The 19,555-nt window shown below is 47.3% G+C and overlaps 1 pseudogene; it reads right to left on the bottom strand.

Moving 5' to 3' along the window:
• Window positions 1-257: 257 nt before the first annotated feature.
• LOC132344554 (protein Shroom2-like) lies at window positions 258-19,327 on the bottom strand (annotated as a pseudogene).
• Window positions 19,328-19,555: the final 228 nt, after the last annotated feature.

Genomic DNA, 19,555 nt, shown 5'->3' on the forward strand with positions numbered 1-19,555 from the left:
GCACGCACAGGGCGCACCTGAGCTCCCGTTACACATGGAGACGCAGTGCGGCACCAGGGGCAGACCAGGCGTGGGGTGGCGGGGATGAGGGGGGGCGCTCTGCTCAGCATTCCATGGAAACCTAAGAATTAAATAACTCATCCCAAATGCACACAGGGAAGTTATTGCTTTGCTGACTGCCACCTGCCAGTGAGAGGAGGACCACCCCGCTTCTCTCCCCTCCCTAATCGACAGGAGGTAAATATAGGCTGCGGTTTTCAGCTACATGCACAGGACCAAGGCTGATGGTTGCCTCTCTCTAGCTGAAGGCTGTCAGGCACTTCAGCTACTCTTCGCCCAGGTGTATTTTGTCATCCATCTTGTGCTGCTCAATGACAAGCGCTGACTTCATCTAGACAAAGTGCTCCTAGTCTGCCAGGCTCTCTGGGCCAAGGTAGCTGGCCAGGATGTCTATGATGATGGTTCTCCTTCAGCTCCCTGGCGTCCTCCTGCTGCTGGATCAGGACGCTTCTCGAGCTGTTTCTCGAGCTGGGATTGCCAGACAGATGGAAGACGTACAAACCTGATGGGGACCCAGCAGGAGGCTGGTCAGTGCCTCCCACCGCCTGGGCAGGGAGGCTCCTGGATACACCCCTGCATGATGGGGTACACCACTGCAGGAGGCACCTAGATACAACTCTGCAGGAGGTGTCTAGCTATCCAGCTGAAGGAACACAAGAGCCATCTGCGCCCGGAAAAGTCCAAAACTGGGAGATGCACAGGCAGCAAAGGACTCCTAGAGGGCCTGTGTGTTCCCAAGGTGTTTCCCTGACAACACCAAGGATGGGATCAAAGTGGGCCAAAGCAGTGCGTTTAAAGAGATGTCCTGCTGCTGCTAAGTCGCTTCAGTGGTGTCTGACTCTGTGCAACCCCATAGACGGCAGACCACCAGGCTCCCTGTCCCTGGGATTCTCCAGGCAAGAACACTGGAGTGGGCTGCCATTTCCTTCTCCAGTCATGAAAATGAAAAGTGAAAGTGAATTTGCTCAGTTGTGTCTGACTCTTAGTGACCCCATGGACTGCAGCCTACCAGGCTCCTCTGTCCATGGGATTTTCCAGGCAAGAGTACTGGAGTACGGTGCCATTGCCTTCTGTGAAAGAGATGTCCTAGGGCTGGATTTCTAAACCCTTCTGGCAGAAGGAGAGGCCAAATGTTAAGAGGGTAAGGGTTTGGAAGAAGAGAGATGGAGGACAGGTACAGGGCTGCTTGGTGGGGGGTGGTCCAGAAGCTGCCCTGGCTCCTTACTCTGGGGCACACAGACACTCCGACTTCTGTACTGGCGTGCACACCTACCATCTGTCCTGCTGTGAAAACAAGAGAGGGAGTGAGGAATGGCATTAAATAATCTCCAAGTGGCGGCTGGCTGACCCCAAGGAATGCCCTGTACTCAGTCCCAGTTTCCAATGCCATCAGTCTCCCATTCCTCTGCCACTTGGTGACCTGAATGGCCTCTCCCAGCCCCATTGTACCATGATGGGGTGCGGGGAGGTGCCAAGGAGAGGCCAGAGGCACAGAGCTGCTGCTTGGTGCGGGGAGGAGCTGAAAACAGAAACTGCTTCCCTGGTGCGGAGGCTGGGAAGGATCTTGTGGCCTCCTCCACCTGTCAGGGCTGCCTGCCCCCTGCTGGAGGACACCCTGATCTTTCATTTGAGTGAGAGGAGGATTAATTACAATTCATTGATTCCAACCAAAAGATAAAAAAGACCTCAGCTGATTCTCAAAATGGGGCTACAGAAATCAGTTGGTATCCCTGGAGACTAGATGCCACAGACTGGAGGGAGGGCTTCCACATCTGCTCATGTGTCCCGCTTTCTATCTGCAAAGACAGGGGAGCCTCCTAGAGCCTGATATTGCATCTTTGCCCTGGTTAGGCTGCCTGTCACTGATGGTTTCCACTAACTCTGTTCATAGTGGAGGACAGGCTCCTACACAGAACCTGGAGGAGGCCATGGACCACCACTGCCTCCAGATCTAGGAAAATGAAGCTCATCAAGCACACACAGCATGAACTTAATGTGGAGACCCCAAGGGATACAGTTGAAGGCTCAGGGCCCAGGAGGACCACAGGCATGGTGCCCCACTGGCAACACCTTCAATGTCTTGGATAATAACTAAGCCTATCTATGTCATCACTGACATGATGGACATGAGTATGAACATATAAAATAATGCTAGAATGTTCTGGCCACCAGATGTGAAGAACTGACTCATTGGAAAAAACCCTGATGCTGGGAAAGATTGAAGACAGGAGGAGAAGGGGAAAACAGGATTGGATGGCATCACCGACTCAATGGACATGAGTTTCAGTAAAACTCCAGGAGGTAGTGATGGACAGGGAGGCCTGGAGTGCTACAGTCCATAATGTCACACACATAAGACATGACCTCTCGACTACATAATACGGGAAAACTTGTGGCAGCCCCCCATTATGAGAAGGGAGGGAGCAAGAGAGAAGAAGATCTTCTGCAACCAGCTGGACAACCATCCCAGCAAGGCTTCCAGGCGTTCACTATGCACCCCACTGGCCCTCCGTCCCATCCACCTGTCCCACCCCTGAGGGGAGTACCTGATCACTCGGAGGTGTGCTGTCCTCCAGGTTGTTGAGGACATTCTCCATGCGGGCCAGGTGGCTGGACACCGACAGCAGGAGGTTCACCACCTTGTCAAGGTCCCCGATGAATATGTGGAACTTGTCAAACTCATTGGGCTTGCACACAGCCTTGACCAGGGCTTGCACTTCATCGCCCAGCTCACTGTTGGCCTGCACATCCTCCAGCAGGCTCTCCTGTGCCTCCAGCAGCACCTGCAGTTTTCAGCCGAGGCTTTCAATGAGCTCCTGCAAGTGGGTATAGTGTGCGGGACTCAGTCATGGCGCTGCTCATCCGGGTGCCCTGAAGCATTCACCCACACTTCCTGGCCTGTGGGCCATCAGCAGCTTGCTTCACATGAACAAATATCAGCCCAGCATGGAAAAAATCTACAGGCAATAAATGCTTGAGAGGCTGTGGAAAAAAACAGAAACCCTCTCGCATTTTTGGAAAGTGAACGTTGCTCAGTCATGTCCAACTCTTTGCAGCTCTATGGACTATACTGCTGAGGTCCAGCCCCGGCTGATCCAGGGAGTTCAAAGCAGGGACGGCGTCGGTGAGGATCAGGATACAATAGCTTCAATTAGATATTAATTAGAGATGTAAAGAGTAATAGAATGAGGATAGCTCAGTAGGAAAGAGGCTGAGTAGCTTGGTTTACACGGGAGACCAATAAAACTTCAAGACAAGAAGTTTGCACCACTTACGTAGGCTGCAGGTGTCCTTCCACTCTCCCAAAGGAGAGGAGACACTGAGGCCTCCCCAGTTGGATCTTAGAAGCCCAGGCATAATTAGTAAGCATGAAAACGGTTCTGCATTCCAGATGGAGACTCAGCCAGAGTTTGAGAGAGACAGCGACATGGGGAGACCAGTATTTCAAGAAACTGATCCCAATTCTTTTTTTTTTTTTTTGTAACGGGGATCTAATTTATTCTTTCCTTGGTGGGGAGATAAAATAATTTTTTTTTATTTTTTATTTCAGGTATACACGTGATCCCCATCCTGAACCCTCCTCCCTCCCCCCTCCCCAATGGGAGAAAATAATAGCAAATGAAGCAACCGACAAACAACTAATCTCAAAAATATACAAGCAACTCCTCCAGCTCAACTCCAGAAAAATAAATGACCCAATCAAAAAATGGGCCAAAGATCTAAATAGGCATTTCTCCAAAGAAGACATACAGATGGCTAACAAACACATGAAAAGATGCTCAACATCACTCATTATCAGAGAAAGGCAAATCAAAACCACTCTGAGGTACCATTTCACACCAGTCAGAATGGCTGCGATCCAGAAGTCTACAAATAATAAATGCTGGAGAGGGTGTGGAGAAAAGGGAACCCTCTTACACTGTTGGTGGGAATGCAAACTAGTACAGCCACTATGGAGAACAGTGTGGAGATTCCTTAAAAAACTGGAAATAGAACTGCCTTATGATCCCAATTCTTTATTTTCCATAGTCTACTTTTATACACTGAAATGTTATGTAAAGGTCACGTGGGGTCAGCAGTCCTGACTTTTATCAAAGTCAGGTGCTTCATACAAATGTATACAGAGGTCTTAGGGGTGTTACATCATCTTCTGGCCAGGGGGCCTGCTGACAATTTATGACCCTCTCCTTGTGACAGTGGTCAGTCAACCAGTACACTTATTTCTCCAGGGGTGATTATTCTTAAAAAAGACTCCACCTTCTGAAGGTACCAGATAAAGTTAGATTCCTATAGGGTGAGGGTGTAGTGGGTTTTAATTAAGAAAATAATTTACTTAGCCTAAGGTCTAAAGTGATTAATATCAAAGGTTAATACTTATTTCTTCTATACATTCATTAATGTGTGTAAGGGCAGGGGAAGTGGAGACTTAGCAACAAACATTGGCTCAACAAACGAAAAACCCTTCATCAACGCAATTTCTAATCAGCCCACTATACTTATACTAATGGTTTTCTAACTTTTCTAAGGAACCTGTTTTTAGAAGGTTTAAAGCATCTTGCGATGGTACCCCCACTCCAGTACTTTGCCTAGAAAGTCCCATGAATGGAGGAGCCCGGTGGGCTGCAGTCCATGGGGTTGCTAGGAGTCGGAAAGGACTGAGTGACTTCCCTTTCACTTTTCACTTTAATGCATTGGAGAAGGAAATGGCAACCCACTCCAGTGTTCTTGCCTGGAGAATCCCAGGGATGAGGGAGCCTGGTGGCTGCTGTCTGTGGGCTCACACACAGTTTGACACGACTGAAGTGACTTAGCAAAGCATCTCATGCCTCTCATGATTGGGAGGCTGTGAGCAACCACATGTGGCTGGACAAGCCTGTCAGGCAGGCTAGAGAACCTTCAGAGGAGTTTGTAAGTTTGGAACACTTCTGTCACACCCAGGAATTATTATTAACTGGAGCTCTAAGTTAACTCCTTCTCCTAAAGAGGTGATGGGGGACAACCCCCCTTAAAGTCAGAGGTGTAGGTGAGAGCACAAAGTAGTAAAGTAGGCAGGCTCTGGTAATGGGGGTAGATGCTCAAGAATTTCCATGGGGACTCCTGAGGCTCAATTCCACCTTTGCGTATGTCGAGGCTCCTTCCTCATGACCTTTGCCATGGGTGGAGGTCCTCACACCGACTCCCAATACTATACACTACATTGGATTCTCCGGGCGAGATACTGGAGTGGATAGACTTTCCCTGCTCCAGGGCAATATCTCAACCCAGGTCTCCTGCCTTGTAGGAGTATTCTTTACCACCTGAGCCATAAGGGAAGCCCTCTTGCACTGTTAGTGAAAATGTAAATTGGTACAGCCATTATGGACACTAATAGTATGGAGATTTCTTAAAACAACAATACAAAAGAAAAACTAGGAATAAAACTATCATCAGTTCAGTTCAGTTCAGTTCAGATGCTCAGTAGTGTCCAACACTTTGCGACCCCATGAATCGAAGCACGCCAGGACTCCCTGTCCATCACCAACTCCCGGAGTTCACTCAGACTCACAGCCATCGAGTCAGTGATGCCATCCAGCCATCTCATCCTCTGTCGTCCCCTTCTCCTCCTGCCCCCAAGCCCTCCTAGCATCAGAGTCATTTCCAATGAGTTAACTCTTCGCATGAGATGGCCAAAGTACTGGAGTTTCAGCTTTAGCATCATTCCTTCCAAAGAAATCCCAGGGCTCATCTCCTTCAGAATGGACTGGTTGGATCTCCTTACAGTCCAAGGGACTCTCAAGAGTATTCTCCAACACCACAGTTCAAAAGCATCAATTCTTCGGCACTCACCCTTCTTCACAGTCCAGCTCTCACATCCATACGTGACCACAGGAAAAGCCATAGCCTTGACTAGACAGGCAAAGTAATGTCTCTGCTTTTGAATATGCTATATGATCTAGCAAATCTCAGTACTGGACATATACCCTGGAGAAAATCATGACTGAAATAGATACATGTACCTTACTATTCATTGCAGCACTATTTGCAATAGCTAGCACATGGGTGGAGAAGGAAATGCCAATCCACTACAGTATTCTTGCCTGGAGAACCCCAGGGACAAAGGAGCCTGGTAGGCTGCCATCTATGGGGATGCATAGAGTTGGACATGACTGAAGCAACTTAGCAGCAGCACACGGAAGTAACCTAGATGTCCATCAGATGATGGATGGATAAAGAAGCCATGGTGCATGTACACAATGGAATAGCAGCCACAAAAAGAAACACATTTGAGTCAGATCTAATGAGATGGATGAACCTAGAGCCTATCATACTGAGTGACCTAAATCAGAAAGAAAGAAAAACAAAAGTATTATATATTAACACATGCATATGGAATCTAGAAAGGTGATACTGATGAACCTATTTGCTTGGCAGCCATGGAGATGCAGACACATAGAGAACAGGTGGATAGGGGAAGGATAGTGAGACTAATGGATAAAGTAGCATGGAAACACGCACATTACGATATGGAAAAAGCCAGTGGGAATTTTCAGGTTGACACAGGGAGTTCAACAAAGCCATACTACTCCTTTTTTTTTTTTTTTTTTTTTTACCCAGAAGTGCCAATCATGGGTCCCTGATGGGTCTCCAACCCTACTCCCTCCTTGTCGACATATCCCAGCCACTGGTCCCTGAGCTCCTCTCTCAATGTCTCTCCTCATCCTGTCTACACTGCTCCCTGACCTCAAGACTCTGACTTCACTTCCCAGGCCCTGTCCCCTTTGTTCATGTGGCTGTTTCTGGTGGTCACTGACCTCATGTGCAATCTCCTCCTTCCTGTTCACACAGCTTCCAGCCACTGGTCTACTGACTTGATATGCAATCCTCTTCCTCCTTTTCAACACAGCTCCAGACACAAACCACCCACACCCCTACCTCATCTCCAGTCATTCCTCCCTTTCCACCTATGTTCAGCCACAAGTCCCTGCCCTCCTCTGCAAACTTGCCCCATTCGTGTCCACACAGACCCAACCGCTGATCCCTGAATTCCACCCTGATAATCCTCCTCTATGTTCACACAGATCCAGCCACTGGTCCCTGGACTCATCTTCCAGCCTCTTTCCTCACTGTCTGTGTGTCTCTGTGTGTGTCGGCAGTCACATACAATGAATTGCCATGGAATAATGGGCTCCTCTGTCCATGGAGTTTCCCAGGCAAGAATACTGGCATGGGTTGCCACTTCCTGCTCAAGGGGATCTTCCAGACTGGGAATTGAACCCGCACCTCCTGCATTGGCAGGCATATTCTTTACCACTGAGTCACCTAGGAAGCCCTGCCTAAGTCTTTGTCTACACATCTAATCTAGTGATCTCTGACCTCAACTACAATGCTCCTCATCATAGCCCACACAGTCCCAGCCACTGGTGCCTGACTTAATATTCAAGCCTTCTCATCCCATTCACATAGGACAGGCTGCCTGTCCCTCACTTTATCTTAAAACCTACTCCTACATGTACACACTGTTCCAGCCATCAGTGCCTGACTTTATCTGTAAGCCTCCTCCTCCTTGGACAGAGAGCTCTTGCCAAGGGTCAGCAATTTCTCTTCCAGTCCTCTGCCCCTTGTCTTAACAGCTTCAACCATGATCCTTCAACTTATCTGCTATCCTCCTTATCCTTGTCCACACACTCCGGGACTTCATCTACAAACCTCCCCATCCTTCACACAGATCCGGCCTCCTGTCCCTGACATTATCTTCAGCCTTCCTTCCACTTGAACACACCCCTCCACTCATCGGAACCTGGTATTATCTGTACTCCTCCTGGTATACAGGGCCCTAACCACTGGTCCTTGATTTTGCTTTCCAATCCTCCTGCCTCGAGTTCCCAAAGCTCCAGCCACTGGTCCCTGATCTCTTCTCCAAATGTTCTCCTTCTTGTGCACATAGCTTCAGCAACAGATCACTGAACTCATCTCCAGTCCTCTCCTTCCAAGTCAGCACAACTTGAAAATTGGTCCCTGAAGCCCCTTCCATTCCTCCTCATGTTCACACAGCTGTACCCACATGTCCCTAGCACAAATCCCTCCTCCTCCTTGTCCACACACAAGGCCAGGAACTGGTCCCTGAACACCTCTCTCATCAGCCTTCCTCTTTTCTACACAGTTCCATCTAAAGGTTGCTGACCTAAACTGAAATTGTCCTCACCCTTCAGTTCAGTTGCTCAGTCATATCCGACTCTTTGTGACCCCATGGGCTGCAGCACACCAGGCTTCCCTGTTCATCACCAACTCCTGGAGCTCAAACTCATGTCCATAGAGTCAGTGATTCCATCCAACTATTTCACCTCTGTCATCCCCTTCTCCTCTGCCTTCAGTCTTTCTCAGCATCAGGGTCTTTTCCCTGAGTCAGTTCTTCCCATCAGGTGGCCAAAGTATTGGAGATTCCACTTCATCATCATCCTATTCAGGACGGATCTCCTTTAGGATGGCCTGGTTGGATCTCCTTGCAGTCCATTGTACTCTAGAGAGTCTTCTCCAACACCACAGTTCAAAAGCATCAATTCTTTGGCCCAGCTTTCTTTATATTCCAACCCTCACATCTACATATGACTACTGGAAAAACCATAGCTCTGACTAAATGGACTTCTGTTGGCAAAGTAATGTCTTTGCTTTTTAACATGCTTTCTAGGTCAGTCATAGCTTTTCTTCCAAGAAGTGTCTTTTAATTTCACGGTTTCAGTCTCCACCTGCAGTGATTCTAGAGCACCCTAAAAATAAAATCTCTCACTCTTTCCACTGTTTTCCCATGTATTTGCCATAAAGTGATGGGGCCAGATGCCATGAGCTTACTTTTTGAATGTTAAGTTTGAAGCCAACTTTTCCACTCTCCTCCACTGTGTCCTCACCCTTGGGCACAGTTTCCATCACCAGTACCTGAACTGTACTCTATCAACAACCCTCTCCCTCCTTATACTCAGAGCTCCAGCCGCTGTTTCTGGATGTTCTGCTCCAAGTCCACAGAGCTTCGACCACTGGTCTCTGACCTCTTCTGCAATTCTCCTCATCCTCGTCTACAGAGATCCAGACAAAGGTTTCTTACCTTCTCTCAAATCTTCCAACCTACTTTTGCACATATTCCTGTGAGAACTTGATGTCTTTCTCTCCACACTATTCTGCAACATGTCCATGTACTTCAAGCCAGTTGTCTGTGCCCTTCTCTACAATCCTCCTGCTCCTTGTCCTCACAGCTTCATTCACTGGTCCCTGATCTCCTCTACAACCTGCTTCTTACTTGTCCACACTGCTCCAGCCAAGATCCCTGAATGTCTCTCTAATATGTGGACTTTTTGTCCACATAGCTTCAGCCACTGGTCTCTGATTCCCACTCCAATAAATCCTCCCCTTCATTTTCCATACAACTCCAGCCAGAAGTCACTAATTTCTTCTCAACCTTTCCTTTCCCACATCTCTCTCTAACCACTGGTCCCTGGCATCCTGTCCAATCCTCCTGCCCCTTGTCCAGCAGCCCCAGCAACTGATCCCTAAAGTTGTCTATCAATGCCATTCCTTTTGTCTCAGTTCAGTTCAGTCAGTCAGTCAGTTGTGTATGACTTTTTGTGACCCCATGAACTGCAGCATGCCAGGGGACAAAGGAGCCACACTGGCTACCATCCGTGGGGTCACAAAGAGTCATACATGACTGTGCAACTAACTTTCACTTTTTTCCCCCTCTTCTACACACAGCTTCAATGGCCAGTGCCTAGCCTACTTTCCAATCTTCCTCCTTCTTGTCCACACAGTTCCAGCCACTGGTGCCCAAACTGTGCTCCGTGACTCCTTCTTGTGTTTGCACAGCTTCATCTATAGGTCCTTGGCCACCTGTCAAATCAATCTCCTCCTTGAACACAAAGTTCCCATCAATGGTTCCTTACCTTGTCTCTAGTGAGCCTTTCACTTTTCTACAGATCTCCATCTAGTGATCACTGACCCAAAGTACACCTGTCCCCATTCTTGTGCACAGGGCCCCAAGCACCAGTCCTTTCCTTGACTATGAATCATTTCCACCTTGAACATTGAACCCCAACAATGTTTCACAGCCTACTCCTGAGCCTCTCCACATAGCTCCAAGTCACTGGTTCCTGACCTCGTCTACCATCCTCTTCTCCAAAGACAGTTAGACACAAGACAGGAATGAGTGACTGAACTGAACTGACTTGAACTGAAGTCCTCCTCATTCATATCCATACAGTCCCAGCCAGGGCTCTCTGGGTTGTTAATTGATGAACCTCCTCATCCTTGCTCACACAGATGTGGCCCGCTGTCACTGACATTATTTCCAATTGTCCTTTTTGTATACACAGCTCCAGGCCCTGGTGGAGCTCTTTCTCCTTCTTGTACAGAGAGCTTTTAGCCATTGGTTTCCTTTCAACTCCTTAGTTTCCTTTCCAGTCCTTCTCCTCTGTGTCCAAACAGCTCCAGCATCTACATGCTCCCTCCTCCTTGTCCACACAGGCCCACCCATGGTCCCTGAGCTCATCTCCTATCTTCCTCCTTGACCAAACAGCACCAGCCATGACCACCTGAGTTCATCTCCAGACCTCCTTCTCTGTCCCAAAATCTCCAACCACTGGTCCCTGACTTCCTCTTCAATCCTTCTTGGTCTTCTGCTGAGGGCTTTAACCATTGGTCCCTGCCTTTCTTCCTATCCTCTTTCTGCATGTCAACACAAGTCCAGACACTTGTCCCTTGACTTTATCTGTAAGTGTCCTTTTCCTTGTCTATGTAGCTATAGCAACTGGTTCCTAACCTTGTCTCTCAAAGGTCTTCCGTTCTGTCAACACTGTCCCATCTACTTGTCACTGGCTTGAACTCTAATCCTCTTCATCCTTGTCCCCACAGTCCCTGCCCTGATTTGATCTACAAATCCCCTCATCCTTCCTCACACACGTCCAGCCACCTTTCTCTGATTTTATATCCAATCTTCCCTCATCGTCTACACAGAAACAGCTACAGGGCTCTGATCCCTTCTCCAGTCCTGCTTTTCCTTATACACACAGCTCCAGTAACTGGTTCCTGATTGCCTCTCGAACATTCCTCTACCTTGTCCACAAAGTTCCAGCTACTGGTCCCTGACCTTTGGTCAAATCTTCCTCTTTCTAGTCCTCACAGCTCCAGCTACTTGTCCCTGACTGCCTCTCCAATGTTCCTCCTCTTCGTCACACAGCTCCAGCCACTGGTCCCTGACTTAAAATCTCCAAACCACGAAATCTAATCCTTATTCACACAGGCCTGGCCATGTTGCTGCTGACTTTACCTCCAGTCTTTCTCCTTGCAAACCCAGTTCCAGCTACTTGTCCTGATTTTATCCGCAATCCACCTCATCATTCTTCACACAGCGCCAGCCACTGAGTATTATCACAAATCCTTCACCTACTTGTTGAAACATCTCCAAACACATGTTCCTGACCTTCTCTCTGGTCCTCCTCCTCCTTGCCCACACAGCTTCAGCCACTGGTCTAGCCACATTTCCAATCTTCCTCCTTGTCCACACAGCTCTAGCAACTTGTCCCTCATTTTGTCTCTCATTCCCCTTTCTGTTTGTCTACACAGCTTCTAGTCGTCACTGACCTGAAAGGCAATCCTCCTCATCCTTATTCATATGGCTCTAGCTCCCCTGTCCCTCACAGTTATCTACAATCCTTTTCCTCCTTGTACAGAGAGCTCCAGCACCTGGTCCTTGACTTCCTTTCTAATCCTTCAGCTCTGTGTCCACACAGCTCCAGCCAACTGGTCTTTGACTTCATCTCCAAACCTCTTCATCCTTGTTCACACAGGTCTAGCCACTTGTCTTATGATGTTATAGCCAAACATCCCTTGCTGTCTCCACAGCTGCAGCTCAAGCACCTTGACTGTCTCTCCAATTTTGTTTTTCTTTATTCACATTTCTCCAGTCACTTGTTCCTGACATCCTCTCCAATCATCATCTTCCTCCCTGTCCACACAGCTGCACCTATGGGTCTGTGTGATCTCAAGTGCAATCTTTCCCATCCTTGTCCACACAGCTCTGGCCACAGGTCCCAGACTTTGATCTCCAATTTGCCTCTTAAATTTCCATGGAGCTCCTGACACAAGGCCCTGACTTCCTGTTAAAACTTCCCTCCACCTTGTCCACACAGTTTCATCCACTGTTATCTGCCCTCCTGTCCAATCATACAGGTCCTTGTCCACACCAGTCCAAACGCTGGCCCCTGATCTCCTCGGTCCTCCCTCCTCTTCGTCCAGTTACAGACACTGGTCCCTGACCTCCCTTCCTAGCCCCCTTGTCCACACAGCTTCAGCCGCTGCTCCCTGACCTCATCTCCCACCCTCCTTCCTCCTGGTCCACCCTCTGGTCCCTGAACTACATCTACAATCCTCCCTCCTTCTGTCAACAGTGCTCCCAACCAGTGGTGTCTGCTGCCTTCCCAATATGTCACATATCTCCTACCCCACGGCCTTTGTGCTTGTTGCCCTCAAATCCCCCCAGTCCTTGACAGAACCGGAAATCCCCTCATATCACTCCAGGCTTTTCTGCATCATGAGCTCATCGGAGCCTTCTCTAAAATCACACTCCTTTATCTCTGTATGCCTTCACCCAGTTTTACTTTTCTGACCAATTACATTATATGTTTGAAAATGTTTTCTGTAAAGAGCCAGCGAGTAAATATTTTAGACTTCAGAAGCCACACAGCCACAAATCAACATGGCCTTCAGTATTAAAGTTCACCAGAGGCCATGTATAAAAGAATGAATTGGTTGTCTTTAAATAAAACTTTATTGACAATAGCAGAGTGGGGGCCATGTGTGGCCCACAGGCCCTATATTGTGTGTTTGTTTTTGTGCTGCAAATACACAGTGCCTTCAGGGAAGGAATGACTATTTTGCATGTTGCTGCTGTATCCCCAAGGGCCTGGGATAGTTTCTGGAGTTAAACGGTGACTGCTTTTTGGTTAGCACAGCCTTTATGATCTGTTGTTGGATTTATTACCTGATTATAGGAATTTTAAATAGGTACTCAAAGATGGTATGGACGCTGCTGAAGGTCATATAATTAAGTCCCTTGGGTTTCAACTGGGATAGAAGAAACATTATCCATTGACCTTAAAATGAAAGAGACTTGTGGACACCACGTTCTTTTGATATTGGATCTTATGACAGAGAGATAGCAAGTAGGTCATGTGAAGAGGCCCAATTTTAGGACAGAAGACTGTTTCACAAAAGGCATGACTTACAGGCCCAAATGTCAGCATTCTGCCCAACACAAATGGTGCATGTGCAGGGCCAGGCTGAGGGAGGACCTGAGGATCACCACCTGTCTCCAGTTAGCACGTTATCATCTGAATTTCGGCCTCCCTAACTTTTTCACTGACAGGTCATGGTCCAAGTCACTCCCCAAGTCCTCTTCTGGCTCCTGCTGCTCTTGCAAGTCCTTCATCTTTATCAGCAGCTCTGCCTTGGGGACCTATGTGCTGTAGTAGGTGGAGTTGGTGACCAAGGGTGTGGCCTCCAGCAAACTGGTCTCCTCCCTCCTGAGAAAAAGAATGGTAGCTCTGACTGTGCCCACAGATGCAACTGAAACCTGGGCTTGGATTTGCAAACCACGGGGCCAATGAAAGGACATCAGTCAGAGAGAAGAGAAAGCAGAAGCAGGAACAGAGTGGGCTTCCCTGGTGGTACAGTGGCTAAGACTCTGCCTTCCAATGCAGGAGATAAGAGTTTGATCACTTAGTTGGGAAGAGAAGATCACACATGTTAGGGTGTATGCAAAAAAAAAAAAAAATCAATATATCAAGCAAACAAACAAACAAACAAACAAAAAACAGTGTGGAAAGGGCAGGTCGCTTGGTCACATCTGACTCTTTGAGACCCCATGGACTATAGCCCCGCCCAGGCTCCTCTGTCCCTGGGATTTTCCAGGCAAGCATACTGGAGTGGGTTGTCATTCCCTTCTCTAGGGTATCTTCCCAACCCAAGGATCGAACTGGGGTCTCCTACATTGCAGGCAGATCCTTTACCATCTGAGGCACCAGGGAATCCACCCGGAACTATAAACCCCTGCTAAATAGTAGCTGAAGCCCTGACTATGGGAAAGGAGGATAAAGGTAGATTTCTTGGGTAGCCTGAGGTCTATGGAGTTGAGTCTATGGTCTGTTGCCATTGGCAGTGCAGCCACAGGCCCCAAGTTCACCAGGCATCCTTCCAGCAGAGGCTGCATTTGCAGCATCTGAGCCCCTGTCTACAGCATGACATTTGTACTCCCACCTACTAACAATCAGTGATGTTTACCAAGACCACATGCACTTGTATGACAGATGTAAGGAAAAACATCTTGGTAAGCAGGTGACTTAATGCAAGAGGCTAAAGAAGGCGCTTTAGAGAAGGACGCATATGATACTCTTAGTCACTCTGTCACTTCTCACTCTTGGTGACTCATGGGAAGTGTTAGCCACCAATTTTTCTGTCTTTGTGATTCTCCAGGCCAGAATACTGGAGTGGGCAGCCATTCCCTTCTCCAGGGCATCTTACCAACTCAGGGATTGAACACAGATCTTCCCTGTTGCAAGTGCATTCTTTAACCATCTTAGCCACAAGGGAAGCTTTCCCACCCAGTCCTCTATAGAGAATCAGTTCAGTTTAGTTCAGTTCAGTCACTCAGTCATGTCCGACTCTTTGCGACCCCTTGAATTGTAGCACACCAGAGCTTCCTGTCCATCACCAACTCCCAGAGTTGACTCAGACACACATTCATCGAGTCAGTGATGCCATCCAGCCATCTCATCCTCTGTCGTCCCCTTCTCCTCCTTCTCCCAATCCACCCCAGTATCACAGTATTTTCCAATGAGTCAACTCTTTTCATGAGGTGGACAAAGTACTGGAGTTTCAGCTTCAGCATCACTCCTTCCAAAGAAATCCCAGGGCTGATCTCCTTTAGAATGGACTGGTTGGATCTCCATGCAGTCCAAGGGACTCTCAAGAGTCTTCTCCAACAACACAGTTCAAAAGCATCAATTCTTCAGCGCTCAGGTTTCTTCACAGTCCAACCCTCACATCCATACATGACGACTGGGAAAACCATAGCCTTGACTAGATGAACCTTTGTTGGAAAAGTAATGTCTCTGCTTTTGAATATGCTGTCTAGGTTGGCCATAACTTTCCTTCCAAGGAGTAAGTATCTTTTAATTTCATGCCTGCAGTCACCATCTGCAGTGATTCTGGAGCCCCCCCAAAATAAAGTCTGACACTGTTCCCACTCTTTCCCCATCTATTTCTTATGAAGTGATGGGACCAGATGCCATGATCTTCGTTTTCTGAATGTTGAGCTTTAAGCCAACTTTTTCACTATCCTCTTTCACCTTCATCAAGAAGCTTTTTAGTTCCTCTTCACTTTCTGCCATAAAGGTGGTGTAATCTGCATATCTGAGGTTATTGATATTTCTCCAAGCAATCTTGATTCCAGCTTGTGCTTCTTCCACCACAGAGTTTCTTATGATGTACTCTGACTATAAATTAAAAAAGCAAGGTCACAATATACAGCCTTGACATACTCCTTTTCCTATTTGGAACCAGTCTGTTGCTCTATGTCCAGTTCTAACTGTTGCTTCCTGACCTGCATATAGGCTTCTCAAGAGGCAGGTCAGGTGCTCTGGTATTCCCATTTCTTTCAGAATTTTCCACAGTTTATTGTAATCCACACAGGCAAAGGCTTTGGCATAGTCAATAAAGCAGAAATATATGTTTTTTCTGGAACTCTCTTGCTTTTTCTATGATCCAATGGATGTTGGCAATTTCATCTCTGGTTCCTCTGCCTTTCCTAAAACCAGCTTCAACAACTGACGTTCACAGTTCAAGTATTGCCCGAAGCCTGGCTTGGAGAATTTTGAGCATTACTTTACTAGCGTGTGAGATGAGTGTAAATGTGCAGCAATTTGAGCATTCCTTGGCGTTGGCTTTCTTTGGGATTGTGATGAAAACTGACCTTTTCCAGTCCTGTGGCCACTCCTGAGTTTTCCAAATTTGCTGGCATATTGAGTTCAGCATTTTCACAGCATCATCTTTCAGGATTTGAAACAGTGGAACTGGAATTCCATCACCTCCACTAGCTTTGCTCGTAGTGATGCTTTCTAAGGCCCACTTGACTTCACATTCCAGGATATCTGGCTCTAGGTGAGTGATCACACCATTGTGATTATCTTGGTCATGAGGATCTTTTTTGTACATTTCTGTGTATTCTTGCCACCTCTTCTTAATATCTTCTGTTTCTGTTAGGTCCATACCATTTCTGTCCTTTTCGAGCCCATCTTTGTATGAAATGTTCCCTTGGTATTTTTCATTTTCTTGAATAGTTCTCTAGTCTTTCCCATTCTGTTGTTTTCCTCTATTTCTTTGCATTGATCTCTGAGGAAGGCTTTCTTATCTCCCCTTGCTAGTCTTTGGAACTCTGCATTCAGATGTTTATATCTTTCATTTTCTCCCTTGCTTTCACTTCTCTTCTTTTCAGTTATTTGTAAGGCCTCCTCAGACAGCCATTTTGCTTTTTTTGCATTTCTTTTCCATGGGGATGGTCTTGATCCCTGTCTGCTGTACAATGTCATGAACCTCCATCCATAGTTCATCAGGCACTCTGTCTATCAGATCTAGTCCCTTAAATCTATTTCTCACTTCCTGTGTATAATCATAAAGGATTTGATTTAGGTCATACCTGAATGGTCTAGTAGTTTTCCCTACTTTTTTCAATTTCAGTCTGTATTTGGCAACAAGGAGTTCATGATCTGAGCCACAGTCATCTCCTGGTCTTGTTTTTGTTGATCGTATAGAGCTTTTCCATCTTTGGTTGCAAAGGATGTAATCAATCTGATTTCGGTGTTGACCATCTGGGGATGTCCATGTGTAGAGTCTTTTCTTGTGTTCTTGGAAGAGGGTGTTTGCTATGACCAGTGCATTTTCTTGGCAAAACTTTATTAGTCTTTGCCCTGTTTCATTCCGTATTCCAAGGCCAAATTTGCCTGTTACTCCAGGTGTTTCTTGACTTCCTACTTTTGTATTCCAGTCCCCTATAATGAACAGAACATCTTTGTTGGATGTTAGTTCTAAAAGGTCTTGTAGGTCTTCATAGAAACATTCAACTTCGGCTTCTTCAGCGTTACTGGTTGATGCATAGACTTGGATTACTGTGATATTGAATAGTTTGCCTTGGAAATAAACAGAGATCATTCTGTCGTTTTGGAGATTGCATCCAAGTACTGCATTTCAGACTCTTTTGTTGACCATGATGGCTACTCCATTTTTTCTAAGGGATTCCTGCCCGCAGTAGTAGATATAATGGTCATCTGAGTTAAATTCACCCATTTCAGTCCATTTTAGTCTGCTGATTCCTAGAATGTCGACATTCACTCTTGCCATCTCCTGTTTGATCACTTTAAATTTGCCTTGATTCATGGACCTGACATTCCAGGTTCCTATGCAATATTTCTCTTTACAGGATCAGACCTTGCTTATATCACATCCACAACTAGGTATTGTTTTAGCTTCTGCTCTATTCCTTCATTCTTTCTGGGGTTATTTCTCCACTGATGTGCAGTAGCATATTGGGCACCTACTAACCTGTAGAGTTCTTCTTTCAGTATCCTATAATTTTGCCTTTTCAAACTGTTCATGGGGTTCTAAAGGCAAGAATACTGAAGTAGTTTGCAATTCCCTTCTCCAGTGGACCACATTGTGTCAGACCTCTCCACCATGCCGGCCCATCTGGGTGGCCCCACAGGGTATGGCTTAGTTTCATTGAGTTAGACAAGGCTGTGGTCCTAGTGTGATTAGATAGACTAGTTTTCTGTGATTATGATTTCAGTGTGTCTGCCCTCTTATATCTTCTTGCACCACCTACCATCTTATTTGGGTTTCTCTTACCTTGGGCGAGGAGTATCTCCTTCCGCTGCCCCTCCTGACCTTGAACATGGAATAGCTCCTCTAGGCCCTCCAAGCCCACACATCCACGGCTCCTTGGACGTGGAGTTGCTCCTCCCGGCCACTGCCCCTGGCCTTTGACGTGGTGCAGCTTCTTTTGACCTCTGCCCCTGGCCTTGGGCATGGGGTAGCTCCTCTTGGCCCTGCTCTGTGTGCCATCATAGCCGCCCACTCCATACAGAATGAATTACAGTAAATTCACCCCCTCAGCTAAATATGTGAAAATAGAAGGCCTTTTTTGTAAGTACATATCCTCTGTAGCCTCTACTTTCACTCCTCTCTAACAAGTTTCTGCTCCTCAGCACCAGTGACTTTTGGCATTGGATTGTTCTTTGTTATGATGGGGGGGGGGGTGGGGGCTGTCCTGTGCCCCTGAAAATCGACAAGCACCATCCCTGGCCTCCACTCTCCCAGAGGAGACAATGAGAAGTGTCTCCCAACATTGACAAGTGCCCCGAGGGAGGGAAGACAGGAGAGAAGAACCACTACCTTATGAGAAAAGCACACTTGGGCATCCCTAGAAATGTGTCTTTACACATCTTTGCCCAACTGACATCACTGTCCCAGAATGGACCTTTAATTCAGGATAGGTGTCAATATATATATATATATATATATATATATATATATATATATATATATTCAAAATGACAAATACTTATGGATAAATCTGTCATCAGAGAGCACGCATGAGAACAGACAGAGATACATCTCAGGCCCCTTGCCCTGGAAGCCCAAGAGGTTAGAAGCACACACAGGGAAGGACAGGGGCAGAGATGGGGTGGTGTGGTCTACTCACTTCTCTGTCACGGGCAACGGAACCTTGGGCAGAAGCTTCCTCCATTGCTGTGCTCCTTCTAGGGGGTGCTCGTCTTTGGGGAAGATGCCCTCCATAGGTCCATGGTGGTTCTCATCCTAACATCGGGATCCAGGATGTCCGTCAGTGACTTATCCCTGTCCGGGCTTTTACAAATCAGCTCCTCCGACTTGAGGTAGTCGTTAGTCCTATCTTTGGCCTCCATATATCTGAGTGTGGGAGGGGAGGCCAGCCGTCCTTGGCGGGGGACCCAGGGTCACCAGGGGACTGGGGCTTGGCACCCTGGCAGCTGTAGGGGCAGAAGTAGGACTACTCCGACATGCTGAGCATCATGATTTGGTCCCACTGGAGGCCTGGGGGCAATGTTGGTGGCTCCAGGATGCAGGCCAATGACTGACAGGTTTCCTTCTCAGGCTGGCTTTCCGAGCGCACCATCTTGATGGGCACGATCTTCACCTTGGTGTTGCTGTCCATCATCCACTAGATTCTGCCAAGACAAGAGACATCCACTGGAAACACTCTGTGTGCCCAGGCGCAGCTCAAGAATCAGAACTCAGTTGAGTAAACCATCTGGTCCTAGGGTGGAGCCTTCCACACAGGGGAGACCAACTCAAAGATGGGCCCATCCAGGTCACACATTCCAGGACCGGGGAGATGAGGTCTAGGAGTTTGGGACCCCAGACCCTCAACTTGGGTTGCTTG

The sequence above is a fragment of the Bos taurus genome, chromosome Y (assembly GCF_002263795.3).
Source record: "Bos taurus isolate L1 Dominette 01449 registration number 42190680 breed Hereford chromosome Y, ARS-UCD2.0, whole genome shotgun sequence".
NCBI classification, from domain to species: domain Eukaryota; kingdom Metazoa; phylum Chordata; class Mammalia; order Artiodactyla; family Bovidae; genus Bos; species Bos taurus.